Genomic DNA, 16,545 nt, shown 5'->3' on the forward strand with positions numbered 1-16,545 from the left:
GCCAAAGGAAACCACTCCCTCCCAATGTGCCAAGATTCATTCATTGTAACTACCCACCGTTTAGGATCAAATTGGGTAGCTGTACTACTACATTATTCTTTCTTGATCTCCCTATGAACATTGGGATATAAAGCCACTACCGGACTCTCGTTCTTTGCCAAGTGTTTAAGACACTCGGCAAAAACTATTTTACACTCGGTAAAGTCTTTGCCGAGTGTTACACTCGGCAAATATTCTATCGGCAAAAGGTTCTTTACCGAGTACTATTTTCGGACACTCGGCAAAGACTTTGCCGAGTGTCGAAAAGCACTCGACAAATAAAAACACTCGGCAAATTAAGAATCGCCAAAAAACACAAAAAATAGCAAAACATTTTTTAATTATGGGAACCAACTCTCTAACCACTATCCATTACCATACTTATCACTCTAACATTTTTCACTATTAATTTAAACCAAATTTACATGTTTTGTGAATGGTGAGATTCAAACTCACAACCCCTCTCTCACTCATTTTTCACTATTAATTTAAATCAAATTTACATGTTTTGTGAATGGTGAGATTCGAACTCACAACCTCTCTCTCACGTATACCATCCCCTTCAACTACACTACTATATCAGTTATGTTCATAGTATGTTTTCATTTGTCATGTACTATAACAAACCGAGAGTAATTTGATTATTTGAGTCACTAAATAAATCCATTTGAAAATGTGACCAACTATAAAGTTGCATAACTTTTCAAGATCTACAAGTTCTATTTTGATAGTTTCTACATCCGAGTTCGTTTACAAAATTTGAATTTCAATTTTAAAAACTTCACACGAATTTTTCAATGATAAGATGATTTCAAATCAAACAAATTGTCAATTACAAAGTTTCATAACTCTTCAAGACCTACAACTTTTATTTTGGTGGTTTTTCCATCCGAGGTAGTTTGAAAAATTCAAATTTTAAAATTCTAACATAGTTCTGCATGACAAGATGATTTTAAATCAAAGGATTGTCAACTACAAAGTTTCATAACTCTTCAATACCTACAACTTTCATGTTGGTGGTTTTTTCTTTCGAGGTCGTTTTCAAAATTCAAAAGTTAAATTTTTTTTTTGAAATTCAGACGTAGTTTTAGTTGACAAGATGACTTCAAATAAAAAGGTTGCCAACTACAAAATTTTATAGCTTCTCAAGATCTACAAAGTTTATTTTGGTTGTTTAGTCATTTGTTCATCTCACATTTGGCACTCGGCAAAGAGCCGAATTCCGGTTGAGTAGTTATAACAAGCATGGTATTGGCCAACACAAGTGATGATTTCACTTGAATTGGGTCCTCAAATAAATACACATTAAAACCCCACACGTAGGTGCAATGCAAAGAATGAAAGACATAGATTAATTAGTTGACAAAATTATCACAACGGATAGAGATTATTGGATAATTATATAAATAGGTATTCTTTTAGGACAAAAGGGTGTAAATATATATTATCAGCTTTGACTTGTATGTACTAATTATATATGTTTATCCCATATAGTTAACATTTTATGTAACATATAACAATCTATCTCTCTATATATACCAGGTTGGAGCACGCGCGCGTTGATGGGCATGTGTACGTATTAAACTGATGTTCCATTTACGTATACTAATTACTCTCTAGCTCTGATATATGAAGGATTGAAATTGCATTTCTAATAATGTGTCCATCTAATCCTTCATTTTTAATATCTAGGTCACAATTTTATATATGGTACTGGCCATTAACTTTTGATTGCCAATAACTGCATTTTTACCACAAGTTTAAAGGATTATTGTAACCATTTTACTAAACTAAAAAGTAAGTCAACAGAAAATTGGCACCGGAAGAGCGTTTGAGCATGAACGAGCTGAACTCGTATGTAAACTCACAACATCGTTGGATCCATTTCAGTCCTGAGTTGGCTACACTGGTCCGAGACCTGGACATGTGCCTGACCCGAACACAACCATTGCACTATCGGGCAAATGAACATTAGGCTATCTTAGCAGTTTATCTATTTTCATATCTATATTTAAATTTCACTCTGCGAATAGTGCAGTCTACAATGTAGAACAATGAAAAACAGTGTTTTTGAGTAAACTTTAGATTGACGGCTGCAGACAGAGTTTAAATATGTCGTTGCACGGGCTAAATTCGATAGGTAATGCATAGCTAAATTCGGTAGGTAATGCATGGGCAAACCAGCTGCATCGGAGTTGTGTTGCACAGAGCAGTGTTAACCTCAAAACTCGATAGGAGATCCTTTCCTTTTAGAGTTTAGGGTTTATGGTGTTCCTGATGCCTCGTAAGCCTACTACTCACATGACACTGAATTTATCGCTGTCAAAGAGTAACCACAGCTACTGGTGTCTCACTACTTGAGGCCTTAGCATTCCTCAAGAGCTCTCTCTATATATGGTTCAACACATACGTACTTGATGACATATTTATTTGCATAGTGTGCCCCACCATTTGACGATAGGCCAGCTGTTGAATGTGCAATGACTTTCATTAACTATTCGTCATAAAGAGAAGATATAAATACTCTGACTAGCAATTGGCAAGACTTATTTGACTATGTATATATGTGTGTGGTAATATGTTCAGAACTCATGTGCGTTGAAGAGATGCACATAGAGTTAAAATCAACAACAATAATAATACCAAATAGAACACCCATAGACATTTTGGAGAAGATAATAGATTATCGTAATAGAGTTTCAAGGATATTACAACAAAAATAGTGTAAAAGTTATACAAAAGATATGATGATGATTCATTTAGGGGATGTTTGGTTTGAGGAATCACTCTCCAAGATGCATGAGGTGGTGCATCATGAGTACATTCCTCAAATTTGGTGGAATGACCTCATTCCTCATGTTAATATTAACTAACTATGATAAATGAGGTGATGATGGATAAACTCATTCCATTCCACAAATCAAACAAAAAAGTGAGGAGTGAGAAGATGATGACTAGCTTATTCCTCAAACCAAACACCCACAATAGCACTACAGACGATTTTCGGCGGCCAGGGTTATGCCGCCGAAAATAAAGGGAAATTTTCGGCGGCTCACGTAGGACGCCGAAAATAAGGGTGTTTTCGGTGGCCGTGTCAGTGACCGCCGAAAATGACACCTTATTTTCGGCGGCCTTACACTGGTCGCCGAAAATAAATGGATTTAAACCGAAGGGCCTACTTTCTTCTCTCTTTCTTCTCTGCTTCTTCCCTTCCCTACCCGACACCACGTCGCCCACACCGCCACGCCGCTCCTGCTCAGCCCCCGTCCTGTCCTTACCACCCCCGCGCGGCCCTCGCCTCGGCCCCGGAACCGCCGCCGCCCAGGCCTCGGCTCCCGTCGCTCGGCCGCCGCGGGCTTTTCGTCGCAGGCAGGTTGTGGTAGCAGTCGTAGTCGGCACTTGAGCATGAAGGAGGATATGAGGGAGCAGCAAGAAAGATTTCGTCAGGAGCTGCGGCAACAACAAATGGTATTCCTTCAACAACAATCAGAGTACATGGCTGCTTACAACGTACATGAGCAACAAGCAATGAACACGAGTGTCTTATTTATTCTCAACACGGTCGTATATTTGTCCTATAAGTAATATATTGTATTTGCAACAGTCTTGGTTTCCAGAGCAGGCACAACAGCAACAATTCGTTTTCCCTCAATTTCAGTCGTCGATGCCTCAATGGGGATTACATTCTCCGACACCTGCACCTCATGTGCTTCAATTTAGTTTAGACTTGTCATTTGTATTAACCTTTCAAATCTTGACTAAACTTGATTTTGTAGGGACCCGAGGTTATGGGCCACAACACGCCATCACCGGTGATACCAACACCACGAGGAGCTTCTGGAGGGGAAGGAGCTACTATAAAAGAGGTTAGTTTGACAAACAATTCGTTTGAATAGTGGTAATGTAAACACTGTAGCTATTAATTTCTTATTCGTTCTTTCTGACTCTAAACCAGATAGACAACTTCGTAAACGACTTCTTCGCTTCTGGAGGTAGTGGTCACAACTCAAACAACCCCTATATGTGATGATTTGACGCTTGTGTTGAATTTGGAAGATGCGATGTATTATCATGTATTTGTGATAGAATTGTGAGTGTGTTAGATTGTAATAGACTTGTAAGGTATTTTGGTGAACTGTGATGTATTTGTAAGAAATTGTGTCGAATTGTGATATTTTTGTATTGAATGTGTGTAATTTTGTAATTATTGTTTCTGTCATATTATTGTGATTATATTGTTGTTGAAATTGTTGTTGATTTTACATTTATTTCATATTTTTGCTCTGAAATTATTTATTTTCGGTGGCCTTGTGTGGGCCGCCAAAATAAGCCTGATTATTTTCGGCTGCCACTATTTTCGGTGGCCCGAGGGAATACCGCCGTAAATTGCGTATTTTCGGTGGCCTCGCTGTGGCCGCCAAAAAATAATCTTTATTTTAGGCTAATTTTTTGGCGGTCATATGCCTCAAAAAATAGGGCACATGCCGCCGAAAATAAACTATTTTGGGTGGCATGTGGCCTATTTTCGGCGGCATCTGGCCGCCGAAAATGCTCCTGTGTCCTGTAGTGACCCTATTATTGAATCTTTCAATCGGCCAGACCTCTATGCATGTTTATGGAGTGCATGCGAGATCTATCCTGGGGCTAGCGTCAAAATGCACACGAAAACCTGATCCAAAACAAACATGAAATTGGTTCCATCTTGGAGCGAACTTAGGCACACACACATCATATTACAGTATAACACATGCGCACTAAACCGCACTGCACCGCCGGATGCTTGCATTTTGTGCAGGACTATCTATTTTGGCTACAAACACGTATCCGACCACATGTCGTCCATTTTCACCCCTATTTGGTTGGAAACGAGGCACACTTGTTCCAATTTGTTGACGTGCACAAGATCTATGCTATTCATTTTGAAATATCTAATTTCAGATGTCCCAATTGTTCCATATGTCCTCGGGCTCGATCAAGGAACTGACTCAAGAAATTTATCAGTTTTGGAAAACGACTCACTCGATGCAGTCTATGTCTTCTTTCAGCCTTCATACATCCATCGACGATCCTCACCCATGCTAGAGGCAAAACATTAACTCAAATGAATCATACATGAATTGCACGTTAGTATGCAGAAATCACGCCCTACATCTATGAAAAAGAATTAGGTCCTAAATCTACTCAAGAGTGATTGACAGAGCATGTATTTATAACAAGCCACGATCTCGAACGAAATTTCAATGATTATACAATTTCAACGATTATGACAAGCCAAGAGCCCGAATTGATAAAGTTACTCTTTGGTAAAGGTTCTTAGCTAGAACGAGTACTAAAGAGAAACCTTTTATTACCGGTGCATGCCAATAACTAGTACTAAAGATTAAGTTTTAGTACCGGTTCTTATAATCAGACTAAAGATTAGCGAATATAGTACTATATAGCCAGTTTCCAACCAGTAGCGATAGCACTTTGTCTAGTAGAGGGCATCCAAGGATCATTTGCACCAATATCTCGGCCGATTCTTAGAAAAAACCAATTTTATTGCATGTTATTCGAGATCCAACGATGTGGTGTTCCGTGACGAGGAAGATGTGCTCGTTCATTTGCATAGTACTTACTCACTATATGGTGTAACAACAAGAGTTATTTGCATATGAACGATACACATCAGCTAGCTCCTTGTAAACAAACAAGGTTGAACGGTGTACAAAGGTGCATGGTATTTAATCAAGTTTTATTCTCAGCATCAAATGTGTGGCGGTAGCAACACACAAGGTCTAAACAGCTATGTCGGTAATTGGTTCATCCGCAAGTATTGCTGATGCCTCATAAGCCTACTCAATGAGACACTTCATTTGTCGTGTCATGCACCCTATTAGCTAGATGTAGTAACCACACAAATTCATGCCTAGACTTGATGTGTCGATCCCGAAGACCTCTCTCTATATATATAAGGTTCCACACAAACGCATCTTTTGCTAGATACATGCATACTACTCCATTAAACTACATAGCGCGTACACCAACCTATGACATCATGCATGTGCGGTAATTCCCATCTATTAAGAGTAGCATTGTAAATACAAATACTTTGACGAGCAATAAAACGCTTGGCCTGCCTATATCATGCGTTCACATTTTGTAGTCATATACATAAGGTTGATATGTTACAGTCGGATCTCATGAGTTCACATTTTCTAGGAAAACAACATGTGGCTTCATCATGACTCACAACAGGAAACAGACAAAAGTCCGATGGACACCTTATGTTCGACGACCAGTCCTCGTAGCCGTCAGACGTAAGCTTATTTCCTAGGGCCGTTAGAGCAGGCCATCTAACATAAGCTTATGTCCAACGGCTCAACCCTAACAGTTGTTGTAAATGACTCGATATATGGAACAACATGCCCACGCCGTTCCATTCTATTTACTCGCTCGCACTCACGCCCCCGAGACACATATGCTCGTGCTTGCTCCGCCGACCCTGACCTGCCCGTCGCCTCAACGTCGGCTACCCCAGCCTCGCCCATGGCCGACTGCCCCGACATCGACCGATGTTGGCCGCCCTATCCCTGACCGTGGCCCCACTCGACACAGGCCGCCCCAACCCTGTCCGCCAATGGCCATCTCGACGACAGTCGCCCCGGCCCCGCCCACGGTCGGCTGCTCCCACACCACCTGATGGTGGCTACCCTATCCCTGCCCACGGCCTCGCTCGACATCGACCGTCCTAGCCCCACCCGACGTTGACCGCCTCGTCCTCGCCCACATCCTCGTCTGTCGTTGGCTTCCTGTGAGTTCCTGTGAGCTAGCTTAAGGATAAAAATTCTATTTTTATATTATTATTGTCTCTAGACATGATTGTGAAAAATGATTGAGAATTCGATGTTACAATAAATCAATACTATAAGGGAAAATTGTAGTACTTACATCGTTTATCACGTGTTACTTCAAATCCTCTAAAGCTCTAGTTCGACTTTAGTTAGGGGAAATGGTATGCTATTATATTGTTTATTGTTATTTTGGATTTTAATGATGCTTATTGTGTAGCTACTCTTTCTTTCTTTTTTGTTTATTGTAATATATTTCTTTATTTTTAGCTTGTAGGGTTCATCTCTAGTTAATGCTAGTCAGAGTTTTAGGTTTAATGTTTAAAGTACTTGGAGTATAAAGATTAACTTTTCTTCTACACTTTTGTTTCCTTTTAAATCACATAATCGCATATAGCATTTATTGAAAGCCACATTTAGTCCATGTTCTATTAATAGTTTGACTATGGCATTCTCTATTGTTGACATATCATATCTAATTGAAAATCATTTCTTATGCTCATGCTCACCGTCTATGTTTTGCACTGTAGTTATTTTTCGAATACTTTTTGCCTCAAGTGCCTGTTTTTTATTGCTTGGAAAAATCGGCCATATAGTGCAACAACTTCTTATTTATGTCTAGTGCAATGACTGATGAACTACGAATTGATGCTACCTAACTAATTGTGACCATTTCCTTGTTTGAAGGCCTGACCACAACCTTCAAGATATCCGAAAAGAGAACGAAAGCTAAATGAAAGATAGTAGCTTCTTGTGCAACTTCTATTGCAATTTGGAACCTCAGTAGTTGGATGTGTCGATATTTTATTGATTTGGAACTATGTGAATGTGGATCGACGTCGTTCGATGTGTAAATGTGTGGAACTATGTGATATATGAATAAGATATGTAATATATGGAACTATATGAATGAATTTCGGTTTGTGGTTTCGAATGTCGCTTTGTTGATTCAAATGTGAATTGATTTGCATGCGGATATGGAACTATTATGGTGTGTATAAATTGTGATATGTTTTGGGTTGTGGGAATAAACAAAAAGCAGGAAAGAATTTGACATCCCTGCTATTATTTATTTCTGACCGCTAGCTTATTTCCGACGGCCTCCTTAATAGCCCTCGGAAATAAGTTTGTGGGGTCCATTGCACGCCGTCAGGACCGTTAACCAGTTTTAACACCGAAGGTCACTAACGACCGTTAGCTATTTCCGACGGCAACCGTCGGAAATAAGCTTATTTCCGACTGTTTACAACCGACGGACTCATGCCGTCGGAAATAAAGCCTAAGCCATCGAAAATAACCTATGTCCGACGACATAAGTCTTATTTCCGACGGTGTCGGAAATTTCTCTTTTTACTATTGTGACTCTTTTCATAAGAAGAGAACAAATGTTCAAACGCCCGATTCTCTAAAATACGAAGATGCAGAATATATAGCTGATGATTTTTTTTAGTTTTCTTATTACAAACCTATTTATTCATGCATATCCCTTCCATTTGTATCCCTAATTATATATTGAAAGGAGATGAGACACATATTGGCTTTATTTTAGTGGCTTGCACAAGTCCAATGCCATATATTTGAAATATCTTATTTCAAATGTGGCTGGCTACAGGTTTGTCTTATTTCATAACACACTTAATACGTGACGGTAAGCAGAGTCATCACACACATTCATCAAAGACCACTAGGAGAGACCGCACTTAATAATATATGACAGATTGCATAAGGCCAAACACACGCAAACCACATGCAACAGTGCTAGCTAGTATATATTCAAATTCAAACTAGCTCACAAACACCACCACTTTAATTTATTAGTTGTGCTAGTCACAGGCGGCTGCGGCATCGTTGGATGCAAGTTCGCGCGCTACTGGTCTGAAACCTGTACCCAGGCCAACGGAAACGACGAGCGCATATATAATTAAGTTTTGTTTTTCCATGTCTTTTTATTTCCTTGCCGTTGCTCTGTTAAATTAAATGAAGGCATAAAATAAAGATTAATCAACGTTACCGAACACAATATTGTTTTGTATTTTCTCCCTGTCACAATTAATAGATCAGTGCAGGAGCATCGGTTATTATATATTATGGTGTGTCCCCCAACGTCTTTTCGTTTTATTCTATCAGTTACATGTGCATGATTAATTATGTGTACGCGCGCGCATGGTATTATATGTATATCATTAATTTAAGAATGCATTGATTTATATTATTTTGTTGGTTTATATCATCGGAATGGTATATATATTACTAAAAAAGTATTTAACTTACAATAGATATTATATGTCTCTTAATTCATCTTCCATCCATAGTGAATTACATCTCTTTTGCGTCCCTTTTGCATGAATGGAACCAGATCCAATACCTATTTTAGGCATCCAAACACAGTGAATTGCATCTGTCGGATCTGCTTTACGTCTCGTGCAACCAACCAATCGCGCCCTTAGTTGCCCAGTCTTCGGTTCTCCTCGCCACCGGACCTTGTTTTTCTCTCAACCACTTCACTATCAGGCAGATGAACATATAATGCAGTGGTGGGAAGCAGAGCAAATTAGCAATGCATATAGACAACCAGCAGCCGAGTTGCATGTACTCATCAATTAACCTATAACAGGTCATTTATACTAACGTGAGAGAACTCTGTCACAAAGCTGAGGTTGAGCTGAGGCTGCTTATTACCGTTTGCTTTTCCATGCTATCAGATTTCTCGAGAAGGCGTTATTTTTCATGCTAGTCACTATTACCCATTTGCCAGCATGTGCGATCCTGATGCCTCACATGGTTAACGCAAGCTAGTGATCTAGTCAAGTGAAGACTCCATTCTTTGGAAAGAGCGCACAACAATGACCACATACTTATTGCACCCACAATTCCCACATCACAGCCCTCCTTCCATTTCCCCATTTGCATGTGTTATATATATTGGCCAAAGGAAACCGCATCCCTACCTAATATTTGGTGCTTTGTTCAATGCAGCATTTGAAGATACAAAAGAACATGACTATTTGTTAGGCAAGATTTGGTTGCTGCCTTGAAGTGTCTAGTGACTTTATTGTAACTAGTAGATGTTGTAGATCTAGGATGAGTAATCATTCAACCAGTTCAAATATATACAACTTGCACATGTGTTCATACACAATAAACCTTCATCAAAGTAATGAAAATAAGCACTCATAAATATGCTTCACATATATTCATGTACCATTCGAAGATGCAGGTATCCTCTAAAGCACAACTAAATATCAAATGGACCGACAATCTCATAACAAAATTTTACTCAAGAACACCAAAAGTCGTAACCGGTTGAGCACATCGATTATTTCACACGACTCAAGTGACGCTATGAGAAAACTTGTCAGATGTCCCAAATTACTCATAGTTTGTCACATATGACGTGAACATTGTTATTGGAAAATATCTACGCTATGTACTAGAATATCTACCACGTTCAATAAAGATAGCATGTGAGTAGAGTATATCTAGGGATGGCAACGGGCACATTTTACCCGCGTGCCCGCGGGTAAAAACCCTATAGGGTGCGGGTTTGGGTGTGAGTTTGTACCCGTGGGTACGGGTACGGGTTTGATTCTCAACCCGACGGGTTTTTTCTCGTGGGTATGAAAATGTTGTACCCGTGCCCGCAAACCCGCATACCCGCGCGCGTGTGTATATATATATGTATATATATGTATGTATGTATATATATGTATGTATATGTATATATATATGTATGTATATATGTATGTATATATATATGTATGTGTATGTATGTATATATATATATATATGTATATATATGTATGTATATATATGTATATATGTATGTATATATATAATATGATAACTTGTGAGTATTGTGCCCGCGGGTGTACCCGCGGGTGCCATAAACCCGCGGGTAGCGGGTTTGGGTAACATACGCTACCCGTCGCGGGTAGCGGGTGCGGGTACGGGTTTAACATTAATCTCGCAGGTACGGGTTTGTAATCTCTATACCCGCGGGTTTTAAACCCGTTGCCATCCCTAAGTATATCATGGTTCGTTATCACTAGACATGTAACACCTTAATCCATCTCTTGAAGATAGTAGAGTAGGGGTAGTTTTTTCAAACAAAAGAGTTGAATTCATTATTTGATGCATTCATTTTGGGAGTGTGATTTTTGTTTGATAAATAGTTTCAAGAATTATCTTGATAATACTAATACTTGTTTTGTTAAGGATGTCCTATTTCTAAATACCTCAAGAACTTCACGAAGATTTTCAGAACCTATTTTTGGAGTATTTGGTCATGTGTAGATAAAAAGAAAAAGAAAAGGGATTGTGCTCTCCTGTGCCTTATCCACATCTCGATGTCGTCGTCATGCCATCGCCGTCGTGGTCGTGCATCTCCGGAGCTTCCACTCTAGTCTCGAGGCCGCTGATGTGATCCCCGAAGCTCGCCGCTGCTTCTCCAACCTTCTCTGAGCTTGCTCCGTCCACCGATCGACCTCACCGCGTCACCCCGACTTCACCGGAGTTCCACAGTAGTCCACCATTCGTCGTTTTCCATCGTTCTTGCCCCTTCTACCCCCTCGGTGAGGACTCTACCGTGCTCACTTTTCTCTTAGCTCCATCTCGAGCCCTTCCCTAGTCGCGTTGGCCACCCAGAGTGTCGTTCCAACCAACTCCAGCGAGGAATCCGGCCGCGCGCCGCCGCCGTACACTGCCTTCTCCCCGTCATCGCCCCCTCGGCTCACGGAGCCATGTGCATGAAGCCGAGCTGAAACCCCCTAGCCGTTGATATCCGATCGTGCGGTCAGTTTTGTTAAAGCCCGAGTCGGCTCGCTCGATTTAATATCGGCCCTCGGATTTGATCGTGCGGTCACCAGTGGCCGGTACCCCTTCATCCGAGCCGCGTAGCCGCTTTTGCAAAAAAAAAAAAAAACTGCATTAGTAATTAAGTACTCGCATGTTTTTTTGTAGTTTAAAGATCCTTACAAACAGGTCCTAAAATTTATGCTTTAGCCCATGTGCTTTTGTTTATATAACCATCATCCGCGCCCCCAAATGTTTTTCACCCGAGCCCCTTGGTTTTCAAAATAGAACCCGCAAGCCCCTAATCTTTTCAGAAAAGCCCCTAGAACTTAATTTTCTGTTGCATATAGGTCCATGTAGCATTGTTTTTTATAACTTGACTAGGTGAGTGCCCGTACGTTGCAACGGGACCACTACATTGCAACCATCAATACAATGTCGACTTCTATATATGATAATACAATGTGTTGTGACGTCACATAAATTCTTATTTGAAAATTGTTAAGACTATATAGAACAAAATAAATAATACAGTGCCGCAAGAGTTTCATCAAACGATGTCACATAGTAACAAGTATGTCACCATATGAAACGAAGAACATGCAAAAACTCTATTCATGTAACCCACCACAAAAGAGCCAGAGATAAATGTTCATGAGTTCGAAGGCATTGTAGTGAATGTATGAATGAGCCTAAAATTCTGATTGAGATCCCTCGATGGTAAAAAAATTCTTTCTTCTGGCCACAAGGTAGGACACCGATTGATTCTCATTCTAACGTGAAAACAACATCCTACACAAACCCATAACAATATTAACAATATATATAAATAAGAAAAATTGTTCACTTGAGCAGGTGAAGACAAGGGCTTACAGAGGGGTTATGAGGATCTATGTCAAAGGAGTTGATAGCATAGGCTTTTAGCAAACAATTCAAGGGGTCTCATCTGCTAATAGAAAAAGAAGCCACGATAAGCAAAGATGAGTAAACACTAAACACCGACAATCCGTACGCTACATGTACATCTCACTTGCCTTGTTTGACAATTGCAAGGATCCCATTCTCTAAACACACGTCATCACTAGCAAAATATTCTTGTAGACATAGAAGAGATGAGCCTCCCACCAGCAAACATTCAAAAATGAGCCATGCTGCAGATATGACTCATGTAATCACACCCATAATACTCATTTCAACTATGTGGTCAATAGGGGTGGACTAAAATTGGAGTGGTAAGGGTCAGCACACCAGCAATAACATGAACTTTCTGCTCCTCACTATCAGCAGTGCAGTGACCTATATCCATACAGCCCATGGTACCAATGGACTATATAGACTATGTCACTGCTCAGGCTCACTTATTAGATATATGTGGGTGTAAGAGCATACAATAGAGTTACAGACCCTTGTAGGACCAACTCATCTCAAATTAACTAATTATTAGATGAATTTGGATATCTCATATCATAGGACAAAGTTACTCAAGTATAAAATAGTAAATCACTTTCAGAAAAGATGTAAACCAACATAGACTTTTGATTCTTGATTGCATGAAAAAGTTGCTCATTTAAGAACATTCTTGGTTGCCTGGTGTGGAGACGCAGTAGGCAGAACAAGGGGTAGGTAGAACCATGGTAGGCAGCCCACCCCTTACCTTCTTCATAGTAGTAGAGATAAAAGTTTGAGTGTCAAGTACAAACCCAAATGTTGATAACAATTTGTTAATATTAACAACTTCCTTCACCCGAAACCATATTTTTCTCTTCCATTTCCATATTTCTCATTTGGTAGTAGTTGATGATCTTTATAGGAACCTTATGTCATGTAAGGTTATGCCCTGCAATCTTCACTTTTCCAAATGTACCAATACCTAAAATTCTTCGTAGGCTTAGTTCGTTAATGCTTCAGAATGTTCACCCCCTCTAGGGAAAATGTAAACAAATATTCCATCAATCCTAATTTATAATTTGTTTGATTTTTTAATAGATGGCTTCAAATGTGCAATGTAAATAAGGGTTCTCTAAGATACATGATTTCCCCAAAGTATAAACAACCAATGTTCAACGAATTTTCTGAGATTGCAGCTAATTTCAGTCCAAAATTAGTCACGTCTAAGTGCATAGAGATATGCTAGATTAATATATAGTATAAACCTGCACGTACTCATTAGGAAAAAAATGTAAATACATGTGTGAAATTATCTGACAATTCTTCACGTGGCATTTGTCCACGGTAGGTAGGCTAGGTGTTCCCTTAGTTTTTGTGCAAAATATGGAGGATGAATCACTCGATGATTATTGGAGTAAAGAATACAAAACAATTGTGTTGTTTTAGTTTTTTTTGCTGAACCTTGTGAACTGCTAGTAAGATATTTAGTCAAAGATTATTTGCATCCATCGGAGAGCCGATGCAAATATAAAAAAAATCAGCACCAAGTCTAGCTAAAAGATGGGTAAAACGTCATCAGTATACCTAGGAAGTTTTAGAAACATCTACATGAACAGAACAAAGGAATGATTAGTGATAATGAAATATAATGCCCACCACAAAGACATTAGAGTCAACAGGTACATGTTTGAACTAATCATAGCTATCCAACTCAGCAGCGTTAAATATGACATTGCGTGCGACATTTGGGCCAAGGCCAGTCCACAAAGCTCCAATACCTTCCTGGAAACATGAAGGAATTTAAGGACAGCGAAAAAAGAAATAGTCTTGTACACTTACTGCCCATGATGGTTAAAGTAACATGTCTGATTATTGTAGCATATGCATTAAGGGCTCCAGAAAAACTCCTCTTAACAGTGTTAGCCTTTCCATCAGCTTGCAACCTAACTTTGACGAGATCAGTTGGATTTGCCACAAAAATAGCTATCACACCTGAAAATAGACCAAAAAAGATCATTAAACATTGTATGGTTCTTCACATTGTCGAGCCTGGCACCTTTAGGGCTTGTTCATTTAGGAGGGATTGAATGAGATTGTAGATGATTAAATCTCTTTCTAGTCAAAATTGAATAAAAAAGGTATTTAACCCCCCTCGATCCATGTGCAACCAAACAAGGTCTTAACGTGAACTGACCAGATTTATGAACTACTACCCTGTTCTTGAATATTTTTCGTTCGCTTGTTCATTTTTGAACTAAACTGCGACAAATAAAAAAGAACGGAGGGAGTACGGTACTAAAAATAGAAAGAAAAAAACTTGTGCACAGGACAAACCAGACATGAACCAAAGGTATCATGTTTTGGACATGAACAGTAAACAAGACGAATGGTTTAAACAATAGGTCCAAAAAAGAAAATAGATGTAAGGTTCCCATGATTTATTCTGCATCCACATTTAGGGTGCATATGGTTCTCAACGTTGACACTTTGACAGAGCTAGCTTGACGCCTAAATGTTAATCAAACTGGTTTGTAGATACAAAGTTAAAAAGAGCGAACCACATTTTGACATGATAAAACTCATATGAACATATGTAGCCATGTTTAGCTAGGCATGCAAAGATGGACATACATATGTCATGGGTCACATGACTTATTATGCTGCATTGAAACTGCAGAGTAAGTTGTGTGTGGCAGTCTGACAGATAAGAGACAAGTTTGCTATGTGCGGCAATCAGAAAGATGTGTAGTTAATTGAAGTTGAAGTGGAGGGAGCAAAATGTACCAACCTGTGGCAAGAGCAGCAAGATTCTTTCTTAGTAAACTGACATCATCCACAACAGCACCTCTGACGAAGAAAGCCTTCACCTGCAAGTTTATAGAAGGGAAATTCCCCTTTATTGTTGTGAGGAAGTCACATTGAATCGAAGGAGAAGAAAGTTGAAAGAATGTAAAGGAGTACATACATGATCATACAAGCCGATGTGGAGGCCATCATAGAGGAACTGACAGTGGAGGCCAGGGATGACACCCTTCTAGAGCGTGGCAACCCCTTCCTCTCTAACGATGCACATGATTGTGGCTAGTGTCCCTCCACCAGCCACAAGTGGTGGCTGTTCCAGCCACAAGTGGTGGCGGTAATGGTGCCTTCCTTTGCAGCTGGATCTGCACTTTGGCTATGTCCAATGGAATGGTAAATCAAAGCTGGCTCCAAGCCCAAATCGTTGACACTTCTATTTGAGATCAAATAAACATCCTCCAACTTTCTTTGAAGAAGCAAATGACAACGTTAGCCTAGCTAGTAGCCCTGAACTAATAGTTCTTAAGTCACAAAAAATAAAATACGAATATCATGACACTTGCAAGCCAAACAAATCCCTCTTCAATTTGCCTCAATGGCTCATCAAAATAGAGCTACTGCAAGCCCCAGTCACTACTCACTCTGCTTGAGGTAGGGAGCGAGGGAGTAGTCCCAATTTCAGTGGCTTTTCAGTGGCTCATCCTCTGCCTCTCAGACGGATGGATGTCATGCGATGCTCACGAGAGGCTATAAAAAAGAAACTAAAGAATGCGGGTGTGCGGATGGTACCTCCGCGGAGCAGGCGACGAAGGCACTGCTGAAGAAAATGGCGGTGAAGGAGGAGGCAGTCACCATGCGTCCTGGTCTCGCCGCGCGGCGACCGCTCGTGGTGGTGGGGTTTGGTAGGGGATAGGAAGAATCCAGCTCTTTGCTGGCCGAAGCCCTAGAATGGACAAGACACATAGGCAGCCAAGGGAAGGGACTGTCACAGCCGTATTCTACTTTTCTATACTAATAGGTAAGTGCTCGTGCGTTGCAACGGGAACATATAATACCACGATAACTTAAGTACATATATGTGTCATACTGTTATGAGAAAAGATTTTGTAACCCATTTATGATTCTAGCCATACATAAATTTTGTTATCTTAATCTAGCTATTTCACGACAACATAGTACAGTGCCTATGCGCTGCGAC

The 16,545-nt window shown here is 39.9% G+C and overlaps 1 long non-coding RNA gene and 1 pseudogene across 1 annotated transcript; one reads left to right on the forward strand and one right to left on the reverse strand.

Annotated features, from left to right (window-relative positions):
* Window positions 1-6,159: 6,159 nt before the first annotated feature.
* On the forward strand, window positions 6,160-7,649 carry LOC103652761 (uncharacterized). Its single transcript, XR_565055.2, has 2 exons — window positions 6,160-6,832; window positions 7,557-7,649. It is a non-coding gene; the product is annotated as an uncharacterized lncRNA (long non-coding RNA).
* A 6,387-nt stretch (window positions 7,650-14,036) lies between these two features.
* On the reverse strand, window positions 14,037-16,202 carry LOC103655041 (mitochondrial uncoupling protein 1-like; annotated as a pseudogene).
* Window positions 16,203-16,545: the final 343 nt, after the last annotated feature.

The sequence above is a fragment of the Zea mays genome, chromosome 4, assembly GCF_902167145.1.
Source record: "Zea mays cultivar B73 chromosome 4, Zm-B73-REFERENCE-NAM-5.0, whole genome shotgun sequence".
NCBI lineage: Eukaryota > Viridiplantae > Streptophyta > Magnoliopsida > Poales > Poaceae > Zea > Zea mays.